Below are 17,808 nucleotides of genomic sequence, written 5' to 3' on the forward strand. Positions count from 1 at the left end.
TAAATAAAGATATTTTCCAGTTAAACATGATGTTTCACTACTAAGAAGACAAAGGCATTCTGCGTTTTCTTTCTAAAAGCAAAGGGCATATTTGAAAAAGTTTTCCGAGCCCTGTAGCCCAAGGCTATTTTTGACTGTGTAGCTCTTGAAGCCTCGTGGGCTCCCTCTCCGCCCATCTGCTTCCTTACCCTCTTGAATCCCTTTCTGCCCGTCCCCCCCCTCCCCAGCGGTTTCATTCAGCATCCTCACACAGCGCTAGTATAGAGCCCAGTGGTAGGTACCTGGCTGCAGCTGCTCAGAACCAAAGCCCAGCAAAGGTGAAGGGCTCAGTGGCTGACCGCCAAGTCCATTGTCTGTCTACTTCCTGGGCCAGGGCATCTGGTTCCTGTTTACTGGGCTTTTATCTGCATTTATCTTTGCAACCAAATGAATTTAAATTATGTCTTTATCTTTTACTACTGAGGCGGCCTAAATCCCCTTTCTATCTTCATATGACTTCCTAGTACAGCCCATTTTCTTCTCTAAGAGAGGGTTATAAATACTGTGAGATGGAAAATGGACCATTTCTAGGAAAGACATGAGAGCCCAGCTTGGTGTGTGGAGGAAAGGCTCAGACTTCCCAGCATCACAGGGTAGGACTCCAAGAGGATATTTTATATTTAAAAAAGAAGGTAACTCAAGGCTTTTCTCCCACCTGCCAAAGGGCAGGCCTTGTGTTCTTCTGTTTGCACAATAAATTATGGAAAAGGAAAGAGACTAAGGAAAACTCAGCATGGTAAAACCAAATGGAGAATTTTTTTCCTTAAAGCAACTGTACAAATTAGAAGATGCCTGATGGACCGTTTTGACAGAGCAGTGGTATCTTCACTCAATTGTGTCTGCTTTTTGCTTTCTCTGCCTTGGGTTTTGTGAAAATATGAAGCATCGATTTGGGGCTCTTACATTTAAAACTATTATGGCATACATCATAGGTTGGCTGTACCACTCTCCATTCCCAACTCCCTTCTCCCTTGCCCCGCCTCTAACTTAGAGGCTGGCAAAAGAGAATATTCATTTCCCCAGCTTCCCTTGAAGCTCGCACGGGCTTGTCACCTGGTTTTGCCCAATAAGACAGAAGAATTTTGCTGGGGGAGTCTGGGGAAGTTTCTGCTTTCCTGATATAAAAGATGTGCCTTGTACTGCCCTTTTCCCCTTGTTCCAGCTTGAATGTGGACATGTTCCTAGAACTGCACTCATCATTTTGAGACTGTTAAGCATCTCTTTTATCAGTAGGTAGCTCCATCATTCTGCTGTGGCAGAAAAATAAATCTGTTTCTCTAAACCTCGTAGACAACTGTTCTGTCGTTTGCTGCCCAAAGCATTTATAATGAAAATAGCTGTTTATACTCTGATCAAGTCACCATGCAAACACATGTTTGTTATACCCATTCTCTTTCCCCTATGTACTGTCACCAGAAACCCATCAGGATACAGTGGGGTTAGTCCAAAATCTACCTGAAGTAAACATTAATGTAAGCCAACAATGATGTTCCAGAAAACAGGTTGAAAAGCGAAGTCATAGGTCCTTGAATGCCTGCCTTTCTTATAGCTCACATTTACTGAGTGCTTACTATATACTAGGCACTCGTTAAGTGCTGCTGTAAATGAATTAACTCACTTAGTGTTCATAAGAACACAATGAGGTAGGTATCAAGTTTACACTCACTTAAAGATGAGGCAGTGAAGACAGAGTAACTGATTCAAGGTTACCCAGCTAAGAAGCGGCAGAATACTATTATCTATATGGCTCAGACTGAACCTACAGCGTATATACCCTGAAGAGTAGGTACCTTGAAGAAAAAAAGATCGCTATTCTAGATAGGTTGGGAAACAGATGAATTCCCAATTTGCATCTTTCAGAGAATATCAGAGTTACCACACTTTAAGATAAAACCAGCTATAAGGGGAAAGGTGATTCTGCCCATATCACTCAGAGAAAATGTCCATTTAAGTGAATAATATTAAATACTGATATCAATAAGAATAAGGATAACCGCTAAATTTTATCATTTCATCATGGGCTTATCAGGCACTTCGCTAATTATTTTTACGCATCTTTTCACTTAAGCCTCCAAACGATACAGAGGTAGCGAGGCAGATACTCTGCTACCAGCCCCAAAGCCATTGCTTTCCCTTCCTCCTTGCTGTCTCGGTCCCAGTATTTTTTCCTGTGTTTACCACCCCTTTGCCAAGAGCTCAGAGAAGTCTATTCTTTTTTTTTTTTTTTTTTTTTTTTATGCGTTACGCGGGCCTCTCACTGTCGTGGCCTCTCCCGTTGCGGAGGACAGGCTCTGGACGCGCAGGCTCAGCGGCCATGGCTCACGGGCCCAGCCGCTCCGCGGCATGTGGGATCTTCCCAGACCGGGGCACGAACCCGTGTCCCCTGCATCGGCAGGCGGACTCTCAACCACTGCGCCACCAGGGAAGCCCCAGAGAAGTCTATTCTACCCCCAGTCCTGCGGGAGCAGTCATGCTTGGTCTCTGTCAATAATCCCCATTTGCCAGCTATTGATTCAAGGTAGGCATATTCTACCTTGTGAAGCTATAAACCAAGAGAAATAAGAGGTAGGCTTCTGGGCATTTCTGGGAAAGATTTCCCTCACTGGTCGGAAGAGGCACTAACTAGCAGGAAATAGCCATGTCATACCGGAAATTGCAGCGGTCAAATTGGGACCATTAGTTGAGAAGCCTAAATACCAAGCCACTTGCTAAGCATGGCAGAGAAAAAGAGAGAAAGGAGCTAGGTCCTCCGGGACAGTGCCCTCTGCTGAGTAAGCCCTAAAACTGCTCTCCCTCTGGATTTCCTGTTCTATTAAATCACAGATCCTTCGCTTTTTACGGTATGCTAGATAGGTCTTATTATCCCCACTTCAGAGCTGAAGAAACTGAGGCATGGAATCAGGAAACCAGGATTCAAACCTAGGCAGTCTGTTTGCAGAGCATCAGGTATTTTCTTAAAAAGAAAATAAATAAAATACCATCACGTCCTAAACCTGCCAACTTCCTCTTGCTAGCCACAAAGACACCCACATTTTTTTAACACCACAGTAAGAAATGTTCCGAACTGAATTTTTGAGCTATCATCCTGTTATCCACCAAGGCATATTCAGATTAGCAGACCACAAAGTGGCATTAGAAAACACTTTGCCTTCTTCAAATTAGAGTGTGAGATCTAAAGTCTTGATGGGTTGCGTATTAGATGAGACAACGGCTGTCAGAAGAAGTAGCTAGGAGAAAGGTGAAAAGGAGAATTGGACAGCTTTTCCACGGCCGCCTTCTGCCACATCCTTCTCTCACACTCCCCAGATCCTTCTAAGCAAGGCTACTTGCCTTTCTCCGAACACGGGAAAATTTCATCACATCCCTTTGCTCAAATAGTCCTTCTGGTAGTGCCACTCTCCCCACAGCTTGCCAGCCTAAATCTCGTCCTTTCTGCAGCCCAGTTTAAAACCCCCAGCTCCCAGATCCCCCCACCTCACAGCTGGTTTCTCTCTCCATTGCATTCTAGTAGCATTTCATCTGTATCACATGTAGACTTTTATCCTGTTGCCCTGCGTGATATTATTTATTTGGATATATAAGTCTATGCCCAGCTTCCTTGCTCAGACTACAAATGGAATTAAGGCAACACCTGTGTTTTATTCATCATTATAATCACCAATGTCTACCAAGTTCTTTCCACTAGGAACCTCAAAGAGAGATTTGAGCTTTTTTTTACAAAAATTTATTTGTTTTATTTATTTATTTTTGGCTGTGTTGGGTCTTCGTTGCTGGGCGCGGGCTTTCTCTAGTTACAGCAAAGTGGAGGCTACCCTTCGTGGAGGTGCGCAAGCTTCTCATTGTGGTGGCTTCTCTTGTCGCGGAGCATGGGTTCTAGACGCACGGGCTTCAGTAGTTGTGGCACGTGGGTTCAGTAGTTGTGGCTCGCGGGCTCTAGAGCGCAGGCTCAGTAGTTGTGGTGCACGGGCGTTGTTGCTCGTGGCATGTGGGATCTTCCTGGACCAGGGCTCGAACCCGTGTCCCCCGCATTGGCAGGTGGATTCTTAACCATGCACCACCAGGGAAGCCCTGAGCTTCTTAAAATATCAAAAATCAACCTCATGAATCCTCTAGCATTAGTGGAGTATCTTTATGAATACATACACAGCCTATCCTTTCTATAATGAAGTCATTCATTATTTTCTATTGATCTTTTTAAATTGTTACATTTTTGTTTTAACTTTAGAGATACCAAAAAAGAGTAATTTTCCAAAATATTATGCTGTATGAAATGAGGATTTTCAAAAGATTTTACCAGGATATATTCTTCATTTTTTTCCCCTCTTCCCAGCCCCCTCATCTCTCCATTCAGGGATTCAGAGAGAGGATACAGGTACTGGGTAGTGAATAGAGGGGGAAAATAGTCCTTTAAGGGCTGTACTAGGGCAGGTGGCAGAAATCAACTCTCTCCTGACAGTAATGCTCTAACAGCACAAAGAGGCTGGGAGAAGTGTTCAACTGTCAAAAGAAATCATTTAAGGAGAAGGAGCTCTGATTTCAAACCTGGACAGATAAAGCTTTATAGCCTAATAAAGTAGGCTATCTAGGAGAAAGACCCAGATCATCGCAGTTAATAGGAGCCACACAGCAGAGTCAGAAGCGTCTAGCAACTGGTGACAACCAGAGCCAATCTGACCATAAAAAGCAACTTTTCTAAAAACAATGATAATCAGTCTGGTTAATTTTATAAGTCACATTAAATCCACTTATATTTTCAGAGACCACAGCATTTCTCTATTTGTGAACAACATTTCTTCTGAGCTCAGTGTCCTACTGCTTTCATACCCCCCTGCCACTGTGGCCCATTCCTGTTGGCATTGTTGGAGGGCTGAATTAAAGACCTAGAAAGCACCAGGGAGAAAAACAACATCCATAAAACTGAAATACCCTCTGTGTGTCAGAGATGCACTGTGCGTTCCTCAAGCACAATCCCAGGACATGAGTGTCACTGGCTCCATTTTACAGATGAGATTGTTGGGCCTGTGAGTTCATGGGCTTTCACCACGGCACGAATGTGTACTGGAAGTACTAGGGCCTCCGGGTAGAAGAGGCAGACACCTGGTCACAAATGCATGGATGATGAGTGTCCATTTGCTGAGCAGAGTAATGTTGTATTCAAATGACTCAGAACTTTACAGCCCTGCATTTGCTATTTGAAAAAGAGTGAAGAAAATAAATCTTACCAAATGTGTACTCTTCATGGGAAAACCACTAAGTGGCCAATGCTAAAAAACTTTTAACCCAAGTCAACAAAAAAAATACAGTTGGGATAGATACCATCGGCCTTAAGACTTGGAGCAAACTCAAAGATGCAAATGGAGAACCTTGGGTCAATATTTACCCTTGTCAATAACGACTCCTAAAGGATGATACTGATCAATTACAAGGGTGACCACCTAAAACAGAAGGGATCCAGAGGAGGCCTTCAAGACTTACCTCCAAACTAGACAAGCTTGGGGAAACTAAAAGAAACCCATCACTTAAGAATAACCTATAGGAAAGGTCATCATTTCTGTAAGGGGGTGGGGTGGGAAAATTATAATTTTTTCATTTACTAGAGATCTCTGAAGTAAGAAATAGGCAACATGGATAAAAGTAAACAGTGTGTGTGATCCATCTTGGAAGGCATCCAATGTTGCCTTCGACAATATTGAGAACAAATGAATTGTGATGAAATTTGGGGAGAGCTGTAGGGGCTTAGAGAGAAAAGATTTCAGTGGGTTCAGTTAAATCAGCAAGTCAGTGGCTAAGGAAATCAGGGACTCTGAATTTTAAAGTATGAATAGATGTTGAAATTTACTTAATTCAACCCCTAATTTTATAAATTTGGAAACCACAGTCCAGAGATTGTTCTAGAACACCAGATTCTTCACCCCCTGGCCTGTATTCTTCTCCTATGTTATGATGTTCTATAATATGTCAGTTATAATCAGTTATGAAATACATGCAACATAAAACACTATATACTTACTCTCCAAAAGTGGTTGTAGATTAGAACAAAAATTACCTCAAGCTTCCCTAGGGCCAGATCGGAGCTGCCTTCTACATGCAAATATGTATTACGAATACCAAAATGAGGTTATTCTAAGGGAACTCTAGAGCACATTATAGTATCATCAAAAAGTGTATGGAAAACATGCCGGAGGACAGAATCCTCATCTTTAAGTAAAATATTGGTCCCTCTGCAACAGAAATAGAATGTACAATTTTATTTATTCTTGCTTAAGAAAAAAAATAAAATCAACCTAGAGAATTTTGGAGATCACGTGCAAAACAAATGCAAGTGCAATTATTCTCATAATTCTCCATTCCTCACTGGAAGAGGAAGGTTCCTTCACGTTGAGTAAGGTGAGTTAAGGACAAATAAAAGGAAGTATTACTTTATCAGAAAATAATAAACGCATGGAGCTCATTACCACAAAAGAGGTACAGGCAAGGAATATAAATGGATTCATAAAGGTTTTGACCAAATTTATGAATGTCAGAGCCATAAATGGCTACTGAGAGTACACCTAACCTTTAAGGTTAATGTCAGGGAGGAAAACTCTGTCCTTTCCTGGCAAATCCCTCGAGGCCTCTGTTGTCAACAAAATACTGGGTTGGATGGAACGGCAGGCTTGCCCAGCAGAGTGGTTCCTAAATTCATTTTAAATAAATGGGTACCTGGGCTACATGAACGCCCATCTCTTCAATAGAGGCATAAATGAAAAATGTTCCATTTTAAACAGGAAGCTTAATGAAAGGCGCTGTCGGACTTTATTACTTATGCAACCAGAGTTAAACAAGAGGAAAGATTTCAGTTTTGGGGAATCAGAAGGAAGCCAAGGTTCAAAGCCAGGCTGTACTGAACAGGCCCTCATGCACGTTACTAACCTTTCTGTGCTCAGCTTTCTCACATGTAAAATGAGGAGAACCATATCCCTGCTACAGGCAGTTCACTGAAACTTATATGAGAAAACGCTCTGTAAACTGAAGAAAAAATTATATTATTACAGTAGCGATAGTCAGTTTTAAGCACATCTCAGTCATTTGGGGGGAGGGTTTGTGAGATACGTGAAGACAGAGTAATCCTTGCTTCGTTTTTCTGGAGAGAATTGATGAGCACGTGTAAAAAGTACTCAAGACACAAGTCAAACACCACTCCCCAAGGCAGAGTTTCTTTATCCTCTAAATTTTCAGAAAACTCTAGTCATATCTCAATGAGAGCACTCGTATTATTTATCTGCTTACTCACTTGCTTCATTTACCTGTGAGCTCCCCTAAGACAGAGGCCTTGTTTTATTCATCTCTGGATCCCTAGTATTTATCATAGTTCCTGGCATACAGTTGGCTATCAATAGATGTTGAATAAAATCCTTAATGTGTGACTGATCTCGTTATCTCCTCTTCACAATAGTGGGGAAATAAATGATCCAACTATAAAATGCAATAAACACATAGTGGTTAAAGTACAAAATCAAGACTGATCTTCAGCTTTCCTAATTTCTAGATGCCAGTTTCTAACTCCCTTAATTTGGAAAATAATGACATGTTGGTTCTATTTACATGGAAAATAAAAAGCAGACATAAATCGTGGGGTAGTGAAATCTTTGCTAAGTGCACATACTTGAAATTCTAAAATTATATTCCTAAAAACACAGTTTGTACTTTTTTAAAGTAAGATGAATATACTATAATATTTGGCCATAGCATCAAATTTTAGGTAAGTACAAGACTGCAGAGAGTCTGATCACTACCATCATCTTCAAAGAGAAAACTTCCAGCCTCGTTAATCTGCAGAATTCAATACAGAGATCAAAATCAACGTGAAAATGCAGACCTCATATTCAGTTCATGACATAAACCAACAGTTGTAGACATTTAGATCTTTTTAAATGTCTAGGAAATGTTCTCCTCTCACTCATAAATTTAGAAGGGTAAATAGGAAATTAAATAAATATGCATGCCTACAATATGTAAAAAGAATTATATACTATGACCAAATGGGATATATCCCAGGTACGCAAAGCTGATTCAACATTAAAAAATCAGTTAATGTAATATATCACATCAGCATGCTAAAAATGAAAAATCACGTGATCATATCAATAAAGGCAGGAAACGCATTTGGTAAAACACAACACTCATCATGATAAAAACTCTCAGCAAATTAGGGATAAAGGGGAACTTCCTCAACTTGATCAAGAACATCTAAGAAATACCTGCAGCTAACATTACACATAATGAGGAGAAATTTGAAACTTTCTCACTAAGTTCAGGAACAAGGCAAGGACGTCCCCTCTCACCAGTCCTTTTTAGCATTGTACTAAAAGTCCTAGCTAATGCAATAAGACAAGATAAGAAAAGGTATCTTTTCCAAGATTAGAAAGGAAGAAATAAAATCATCTTTGTTCACAGATGACATGATCATCTATGTAGAAAATCTGAAAGAATCAACAACAAAAAAATTCCTGGAACTAACAAGGGATTATAGCACAGTTTCAGGATAGGATACAAGGTTAATACAAAAAAAGCCAATCACTTTCCTGTATGTCAGCAATGAAAAAGTAGAATTTGAAATTCAAAACAAAATATCATTTACATTACCACCCCAAAAAAGGAGGTACTGAGGTATAAAGCTAAGAAAATATGAACAAGATCTATATGAGGAAAACTATAAAACTCTGATGAATGAAATCAAAGAAGAGCTAAATAAATGAAGAGATATTCTATGTTCATGGGTAGGGAGACTCAAGATGTCAGTTCTTCCCAGCTTTATCTATAGTTTTAATACAACCTCAATCAAAACCCCAGCAAGTTATTTTGTGGATATCAACAAACTGATTCTAAAATTTATATTAGATGTAAAAGACCCAACAGAGCCAACACAATATTGAAGAAGAACAAAGTTGGAGAACTGACACTACCTGACTTCAAGACTTACTATATAAAGCTACAGTAATCAAGTGTGCTATTGGTGAAAGAACAGACAAATAAGTCAATGGAAGAACCTAGAACTAGAACTCCATAAATATAGTCAACTGATCTGACAAAGGAGTAAAGATAGTATTTTCAACCAAATGTGCTGGAACAACTGTACACCCATATACAAAAAGATGGATCTAGACACAGACTTTACACCCTTCACAAAAATTAACTCAAAATGGATCATAGACCTAAATGTAAAACTATAAAACTTCTAGAAGATAACATAGGAGAAATTCTAGATGACCTTGGGTATGATGATAACTTTTTAGATAAAACCCTAAAGGTACAGTCTATGAAAGAAATAATTAATAAGCTGGACTTTGTTAAAATTAAAAACTTCTGCTCTGTGAAAGAAAACATCATGAGAATGACAAGACAAACCATAGACTAGGAGAAAATATTTACAAAAGGCACATCTGATAAAGGACTGTTATTCAAAATATACAAAGAACCCTTAAAACTCAACAATAAGAAAACAAACAACCCAATTTAAAAACTGGGCCAAAGATCTGAACAGACACCTCACCAAAGAAGACATACAGATGGCAAATAAGCATATGAAAAGATGCTCCACATCAGTGGTCATGGAAGAAATGCAAATTAAGACAACAATAATATACAGGTGTATACCTGTTAAAATGGCCAAAAATCCAGAACACTGACAACACCAAATGCTGATGAGATGTGGAGCAACAGGAACGCTCATTCATTGCTGGTAGAAATGCAAAATGGCACAGCAACTCTGGAAGACAGTTTGGCAGTTTCTTACAAAACGAAACATACCCTTATCATACAATCCAGTAATCACATTCTTTAGTATTTACCCAAAGGGGTTGAAAATTTATGTCCACACAGAAACCTGCACACAGATATTTATGGCAACTTTCTTCATAATTGCTAAAATTTGGAAGCAACCAAAATGTCCTTCAGTAGGTAAATGGATACATAAACTGTAGTGCATCTAGACAATGCAATATTCCTCAGCACTAGAAAGCAATGAGCTATCAAGCCATGAAAGACACGGAGGAAACTTAAACACATATTACTAAGTGAAAAAAGCCAATCTGAAAAGGCTACATTCTGTAAAATTCCAACATTCTGAAAATAGGCAAAAGTATGGAGACAGTAAAAGGATCAATGGTGCCAGGAACTGGGGGTGGGGGAGTAGGGAGAGTTGAATAGGCAGGGCACAGAGGATTTTTAGGGCAGTGAAACCTCCCTGTATGATACTATAATGATGTATACATGTCATTACACATTTGTCCAAACCCGGAGAATGTACAAGACCAAGAGTAAAACATTATGTAAACTATAGACTTTGGGTGATTATGATGAGTCATGTAAGTTCATTGATTATAACAAATGTACCACTCTGGTGGGCAGGGGGTACATGGAGAATCTCTGTACTTTCTTCTCAACTTTGCTGTGAACTTAAAACTGCTCTAAAAAAATTGTCTTACATTTTGCTTACGTAAATAAGCAAGCATGTATATAGATGTGCATGTGTATGTGTGTGTAAAATCCTTTTCTCACTTAACAGCAGTTGAAAAGTTGGGTGAAGTGGTCAATAGGCCACTGGACACCAGCATTTTCTTCCCCATCCCCAGGGGCCAGCCTGGCCCATCACTGTCTTTGTGAGGGCCATCTCAGGCCAGTTTAACTCAGCACATTCCATTCAGCAGTTGAAACTCTGGTTGCAAAGCTGACCCTCTGCTCCTCTGAATTCTGAAATGCTATCCATTAATATAACAGTCTTCCTTGTCAAAGCACCTGCAGTGAATGTTTATTTCATATCTACTCTTCCTTAGTTTATCTACAGCCACACTGACTTTGCCTCCCTCAAATTTCAGCCTTTTTATTCCCGAAGCCTAAATTTACATGGGTAGTTAATAATACTGTGACTTATTCTGACCAAGAATGCACACATATATATCTCTTCCACCTCTCTGTATCACAAATACATCCTACATTAACCTTACTGTCATTATTCCCTGCTGTCAATCTCATATTGGAATAGACAACATTGCTCTACTTTGTCATGGTGAAAAGTTTATCCTGCAAATTTTCAGTTTCTTAGGTCTTCTGTGAATGGCTGTGCTTATCTCATGTGTGCTCCTAGGCATCTCCAGGGCTCTGCATTTAACTTCGTACTTCTAAAAGCATCTTTACACAGATAATATTAATGTTATTGCAACAGACAGGCAGAGCCTCATTTCTCTCTGCTTTGACTGAAAATGCTTCTTCGTAGTGAAAAAATGTGCAAGCATTGGCATTTTTGTGTGAGGTCTGAATGTGTGTGGGTCCAGCTATTGGCAGCAGAAAGAAGTAAGACATGACTGCCAGATGGTTTGGTTTAAAAGAAAAAAAATTACTAGGACTTCTCTGGTGGCGCAGTGATTAAGAATCCACCTGCCAACGCAGGGGACACAGGTTCAGTCCCTGGTCCGGGAAGATCCCACATGCCGCGGAGCAACCAAGCCCATGCGCCACAGCTACTGAGCCTGCGCTCTAGAGCCCGTGCTCCACAACAAGAGAAGCCACCACAGTGAGAAGCCCGCGCACGGCACAAAGACCCAGCGACCCAACACGGTCAATAAATAAATAAATAAATAAATAATGTAAAATAAATCACCAGTCAAAATTGACTGGTGATCCACAACCTTTAAAATTATTTTCCCCAAAGAGCCTCTATTCTGAAGCTGGGAAAAACTCCTGAATTCACTCTCGGTTCTGATATGGAGTTGCTTGGAAGGGTGGGTAATTTGAATATCACTTAGCTCCCAAATAGCTGCTTACCTAGACATACTGGGTATTTTAAATTCTGGATACAACCGCTGATCATATTCAAATTTTTTGAAGACCTGAGTTAGAATTCAGAGTAGAAAGGTAGAAAGTAGTAGAAAGATGATTGGATTTGAAGTTAAGTTCCAGTCTCTACTACTAATTGGTATCTTAATGTATCCCTGTAGTTTACTACAGGGATAAATGTAGTAAATGTAGTTTACTCCTCTATATAATGAAGATACTAAAATCTGCTCTGCCTAGGTCATAGTCATAGGGTTGTTTAAAGATCTAGGAATAAAAATGCATGGGAATGAACTCTAAACCATGCAGTTGTATGGAATCTCAGCTGTTGCTGTAATACTAAAACAGAAGTTTTGGAAAAAACAAAACTTAAAGGGAAACTATTACTGGCCCTGGTGGAATTTGCAGTCTGGGTTTTCTTAGATCACCCAAGTTGCAATTTTCATTGTATTGGTTTGTCTGTTAGCTTAATTCTCGTTATGTTTTCTCATTCTTATCCCCAAACAATTCAACCCGAAGCAGAGTTGTCTTACAATAATGAATACTATTTAGGAAAAACTTTGGTGCAACACAATGGTAAAGTATTTTACAAATTTTCACCATGTGCATTGGCAACAAGAATTACAGTAGAAAATAATTAGTTTATTGCCATCACATTCATTTCCGTAACAGTGATGGTTATGCTGAGACAATACTGATTCTTCAGCGTTTCCACGAGGGTCGGCCTACTGAGGATGCCCGCTTCCCACCAGCCTCCTATTGACTGCTGGATCTGCTGACTCAAAGCTCTTTGAGGTCAGTGATGTCTTCTCTCTAGCTGACTTCTGGGTGATCAGCTCAGTGCCCGAAGCACAGTGGAAATGGGATGGAGACTTGTCATGTGGGTGAGTGAGGCTGACTCGCCTCTTCTCCTTAAAGACCCACATGTTAAGGCACTGCTGGTGGGACTGAGAGAGGGAGTCAAATCCCACATCTGATCATGGCTAAACTCAGCACCCCAAATGCCTGTGTATGAATTTTTCCTAAGATTTAGTTAAACAGTAAATAAAATGGACTGTCATCTGCTCTGAACAATGCTGTTCTCAAGGTGAGGTTTCTGTAATGCCTCTATATCCCAGACTGGAACAGCGGCATTCAGAAGCAATTTTTTTTAAAACATCTTTATTGGAGTATAATTGCTTTACAATGGTGTGTTAGTTTCTGCTTTATAACCAAGTGAATCAGCTATACATATACATATGTTCCCATATCTCCTCCCTCTTGCGTCTCCCTCCCACCCTCCCCATCCCACCCCTCTAGGTGGTCACAAAGCACGGAGCTGACCTCCCTGTGCTATGCGGCTGCTTCCCACTAGCTATCTATTTTACATTTGGTAGTGTATATATGTCCATGCCACTCTCTCACTTCGTCCCAGCTTACCCATCCCCCTGCCCGTGTCCTCAAGTCCATTCTCTATGTCTGTGTCTTTATTCCTGTCCTGCCCCTAGGTTCTTCAGAACTATTTTTCTTTTTAGATTCCATATGTATGTGTTAGCATACAGTATTTGTTTTTCTCTTTCTGACTTACTTCACTCTGTATGAGAGACCAGAGCATTCTAAAAGCAGTGAACAAGCAAATACCTTGCAGAGGTCTAAGGATTAGCATGACTAAGATATTTTTAAGTCTTAATTTCTAGGCCATTATTCCATCTCAAACAGAAGCAGTTCATGTTTTACTAGAAGATTGCTATAAGTATGAAGTGAAACTACACGTTTATCATCTTTAACTGTGTCCATTATTAAGAAGTAATGACTATGAACGTATAGTCATTGATTACAACTCTTAAAATAGCCATGATATCGAGTAGCCACGAACGTGAAACTATGAAGGTAGAATATAAAATAAATTAGGTCCTGAGCATACGCAAATTTCAATGAAAAACATACAGTCAGTAAGAGATACCGTTCCAGAACTATATTTCTGTAGCCAGTCTTTCACTATTCACACTTTGCAGCCTACTTCTGTGCTACAAAATAGAAATACTTGAAGAAAAATGTGCAGTATTGAAATCACAAGAATCCGAGTGAAAACATATAGGTTCCATTCCAGATTGATTTGCTAGTCACGTGACATGGGACAAGTCACTTTGGTCCCTTAGACTCAACACGTTGGTCTATAGGTTTAACTTCCTGAGTTCTTGTGAGGTTGAAAACTGTCGATGACAGAGACTGTAAATCTTTATAAACTCTGAGTCCTCATTCTGCTAGGAGTGGATGAAATCAGGAATTGGTTTTTATTTGGGTTATTTTATTCTTTTTGATATCTGAGCTCTTTATTGGTACTTTTATTTTAATGACTATTATTGCAATAAGCATTCATGACCCCAAACTCTGAGATCTTTGTAATAAAATGACCCACGACAATGGCAAGGCATTCTCTTCAAGTCTATGTTATTTTATCACTAAACTTTCATAGGCACTTTACAAAAGTAACTTTAGACACGGTTTAGTTTTGAGGACACGCTGTGACACCAGCAATAAAAAAGCAAAATTTTACATCCGGACATGGAGTGATGGGTCACCTCCCTGCTCGTGTATTCAGAGACGCTGAAAGCCCAGCAAACTTGGGAAGGGCGAGTTGCTTTCCAGGGCGATTGCTCAGCGGAGATATCTGGAGCAACCAGCCATCTCATGTGAAATTCTTTTCATCTTCCCTCCACTATCCTGTGCAAACCAGGAGGATTTCTGAGAGGCACCGAGATTCTCAATCATTGCAGCGAAGCTGCTTTCTGATTTGAGCTCATGAGAGGAAGGGCAATTTTATGTTAAACATACACACAAGATGACAGGGAGGGATGGGAACTGATAGCCCAAAATACATATGCAAACCCTGCCTTGGAAGCTTGTATTTCACTCTCTTGTACAAAGTTAATGGAAACCAAGGAACTACCATTCCAGAATCATCACCCCCTTTAATCCTTAATAACCAAATAAAAATGGGCAGCCTATATTCGGGAGCAGTTCCTGCAAGCAGATCTCCAGGAAACAAGGCTCCCTACAGACTTTCCCTTGATCTTAAAGCTTAACTTGAAACATTTATATGCACGGAGCACCTGGCCAGGAGATGTGAGGAGGCATGTTTTTCACCTTGGCTCTATTTCTTTCTTTAATAATAAATTCTCAAGGTTTTTTTTTTCCTCCTTCCTGGAAACGGATTCCATTCGAAATAATGTTTTTTGTTCTCTCTTAATAGTTTAAGAAAAGCAAGACAAACTTGAAAACCCCCCATTAACATCCAAAAGGTTCCCTGCTTGCCTGACTGTATCATCCCTGCTTTAGGGTAGATGAGGCAGAAGTCAGCATAGGTTAAATCCAATCAGGTTGAGAACTTTTGTTTGAATTCAAAGGGCTCAGGTTAGCCTATTATGCAACTGAGTATCACCTGGCTCCACAGGTCTTTCTCCCTGACACACCTTGCTGGGTAAACAGCGGATGAACTCTATAAACTGTTCCGGCTGCATAGGCTTAAATACACAGATATCTGAATTATAGTCAGATGTTTAGCAGAGGACGAAAGCTGGGGTTTGTCCCAAAATGGTAAGGCCATCTGGGTTACATCCTCAACAAGGATATAATGCACTTGATGGTGGAAACATACCACAGAGTCTGCTCTGTGGCCTTTCTCCCGAATCAGAAACCTTATAGCTCTTTAGAAATATATGTGTTTTTAAAAAATTTTTATTGGAGTCTAGTTGATTTACAATGTTGTGTTAATTTCAGGTGTACAGCAAAGTGAATCTGTTATACATATCTCCACTCTTTTCTTTTTTTTTTTTTTTTAGATTCTTTTCCCATATAGGTCATTACAGAGTATTGAGTGGAGTTCCCTGTGCTACACAGCAGGTTCTCATTAGTTATCTATTTTATATATAGTAGGAGGGTAAGGGGGGGAGGGATAAATTGGGAGATTGGGACTGAAATATATGTATCTTTTAAAGGGGGCACCAGTCCGCGAGTGCTCTCTCCTCTCTTTCTTCCATCTTTCTTTCCTTTCTTCCTCTCCATCTTCATTCCACAAAATACCTTTGAGGAGACTAACCAAAAGTCACACAGTGCAAAAGTATACGATAAATAGTTGAAATTAAAGCCAAGGAAAGTCAAAGGAAATATTCCAACATGTATAAATGTAAACCATTCACTCCTGTATGGCTGCTGGCAGGCGGAAAGTGTACATCTGGCTCTGTGGATGCCCGATCCAGGTCCAGGACCCATCGAGGCCCAATTCACCTCTATGCCTCCAGCCCTGCCCCCTCTAATCTCATTCTCCATGCCTGAGTAGTACCTTTAAAAATCAAATCAGATCAGGTCTTATTCCTGCTTGCAGCACATGGATGGCTTCCCGCTGTATTTAGGATAATGTCAGGATTCTTCCCTGTAGCTTACGAGGCTCTCCAGACCTGGCTCATTACTGCCCTCAACCTCATCCCTCCGGCCACATGGAACCTTGGTCAACAATTCAGGTGTGCCTGCTCTCACCTGACCACCCTCCTCATGGCATCTGTCACACTTGACCATTTACTTAATAGCCTGCTTATGCTGTCTGATAACACACTCTGTGAGAACAGGAACTGGAAATAAGTCGCTCTGTACTTTATTCCCAGCATTTAGCACAGCGCCTGGAGTATTATGGCTTAACTGTACGTTACTGTTTGTTGCATGAATAAATAATAATAATCACTGACATCTATCAAGCATTTAGCATGCGCCACAAAAGATGCCCAAGGTTTTACCTCTGCTAATCATTGTGAAAAAGTCTATTCTTCACAGTGGAGCCATAGGATTACGATTATCTTCATTTTACAGATGAGAAAACCAAGGCTTCCAGTGGCCAAGTGTGGGTGCCAAGCCACCAACCTGGATCCTTCTGGTTCTCAGGTTTGAGCTCTAATCACCACCCTATACTGCTTTTCTAGTAACAAATCGTACTTCCTAACCGCCTGATCGAAAAAGAAACAGTTACAAGACTCACAGACTCTGAAAAAAAAAACACATACCAACTGTTGGGAGAAACAGGGCTTTTCCTGGACTCTGAAACTTTAAAAATATCTTCCCCTGGGCCATGTCAAACCATTCCCAGGGGCCTGATTTTGTGGAGGGCAGCCTGGGAATCCCTGCAGGGAGCAGGATAGCAGATTTCATAGAGCCTCCTCTTAGATACAATACAACCCAAGTTAGTAGCATCACAAAAAAGCAGACTTCACCGAAGTCCATTCTCAACCAGGTGAAATACACAGTTCTCCGGTGATCTGGCTTAAACCGTTTATTTAATTCACCAAAATCAAATCCAGCAAGTATTCATATTGTCACTTCAAGAGCATTTTCCCCTCGAGAAGCGTAAGGAAGAGGAGAGCTGGTGGGGAAAGAAAGGCAAGGACTCATGACCCATCTGACCTAGAAGGGCAGTGACCTAGCAGGGTGTGCAGGGAACTGACTTGGCCAGCACGGTCTTGATGAGGGATCCCTGACCAGACAACATTACCTGGGCCCAGCTTCCTCCTCCATAACCTGGACATCCCAGAGTCCCAAGGATCCTTTCTGCTCTACTGTTCCCTGGTTGTCAATGGCTGCTCTCCTCGGGGTTCCATTTCCCGTGGTTTTGTTTCGAAGTTAACACCCTCCCCCTAAAAAAATGATACAAATGAACTTACTTACAAAACAGAAATAGACTCACAGACATAGAAAAAACCTTATGGCTAACAAAGGGGATGGGGTTGCCTGGGAGGGAGAGATAAATGAGGAGTTTGGGATTCACAGATACACACTACTACATACAACAAGGTCTTACTGTGTAGCACAGGGAACTATATTCAGTATCTTGTAATAACCTACAATGGAAAAGAATCTGAAAAAGAATATATATATATATATATATATACATATATGTATGTATACATATATGCACAACTGAATCATTTTGCT

Source organism: Phocoena phocoena, chromosome 5 (genome assembly GCF_963924675.1).
Source record: "Phocoena phocoena chromosome 5, mPhoPho1.1, whole genome shotgun sequence".
Taxonomy (NCBI): domain Eukaryota; kingdom Metazoa; phylum Chordata; class Mammalia; order Artiodactyla; family Phocoenidae; genus Phocoena; species Phocoena phocoena.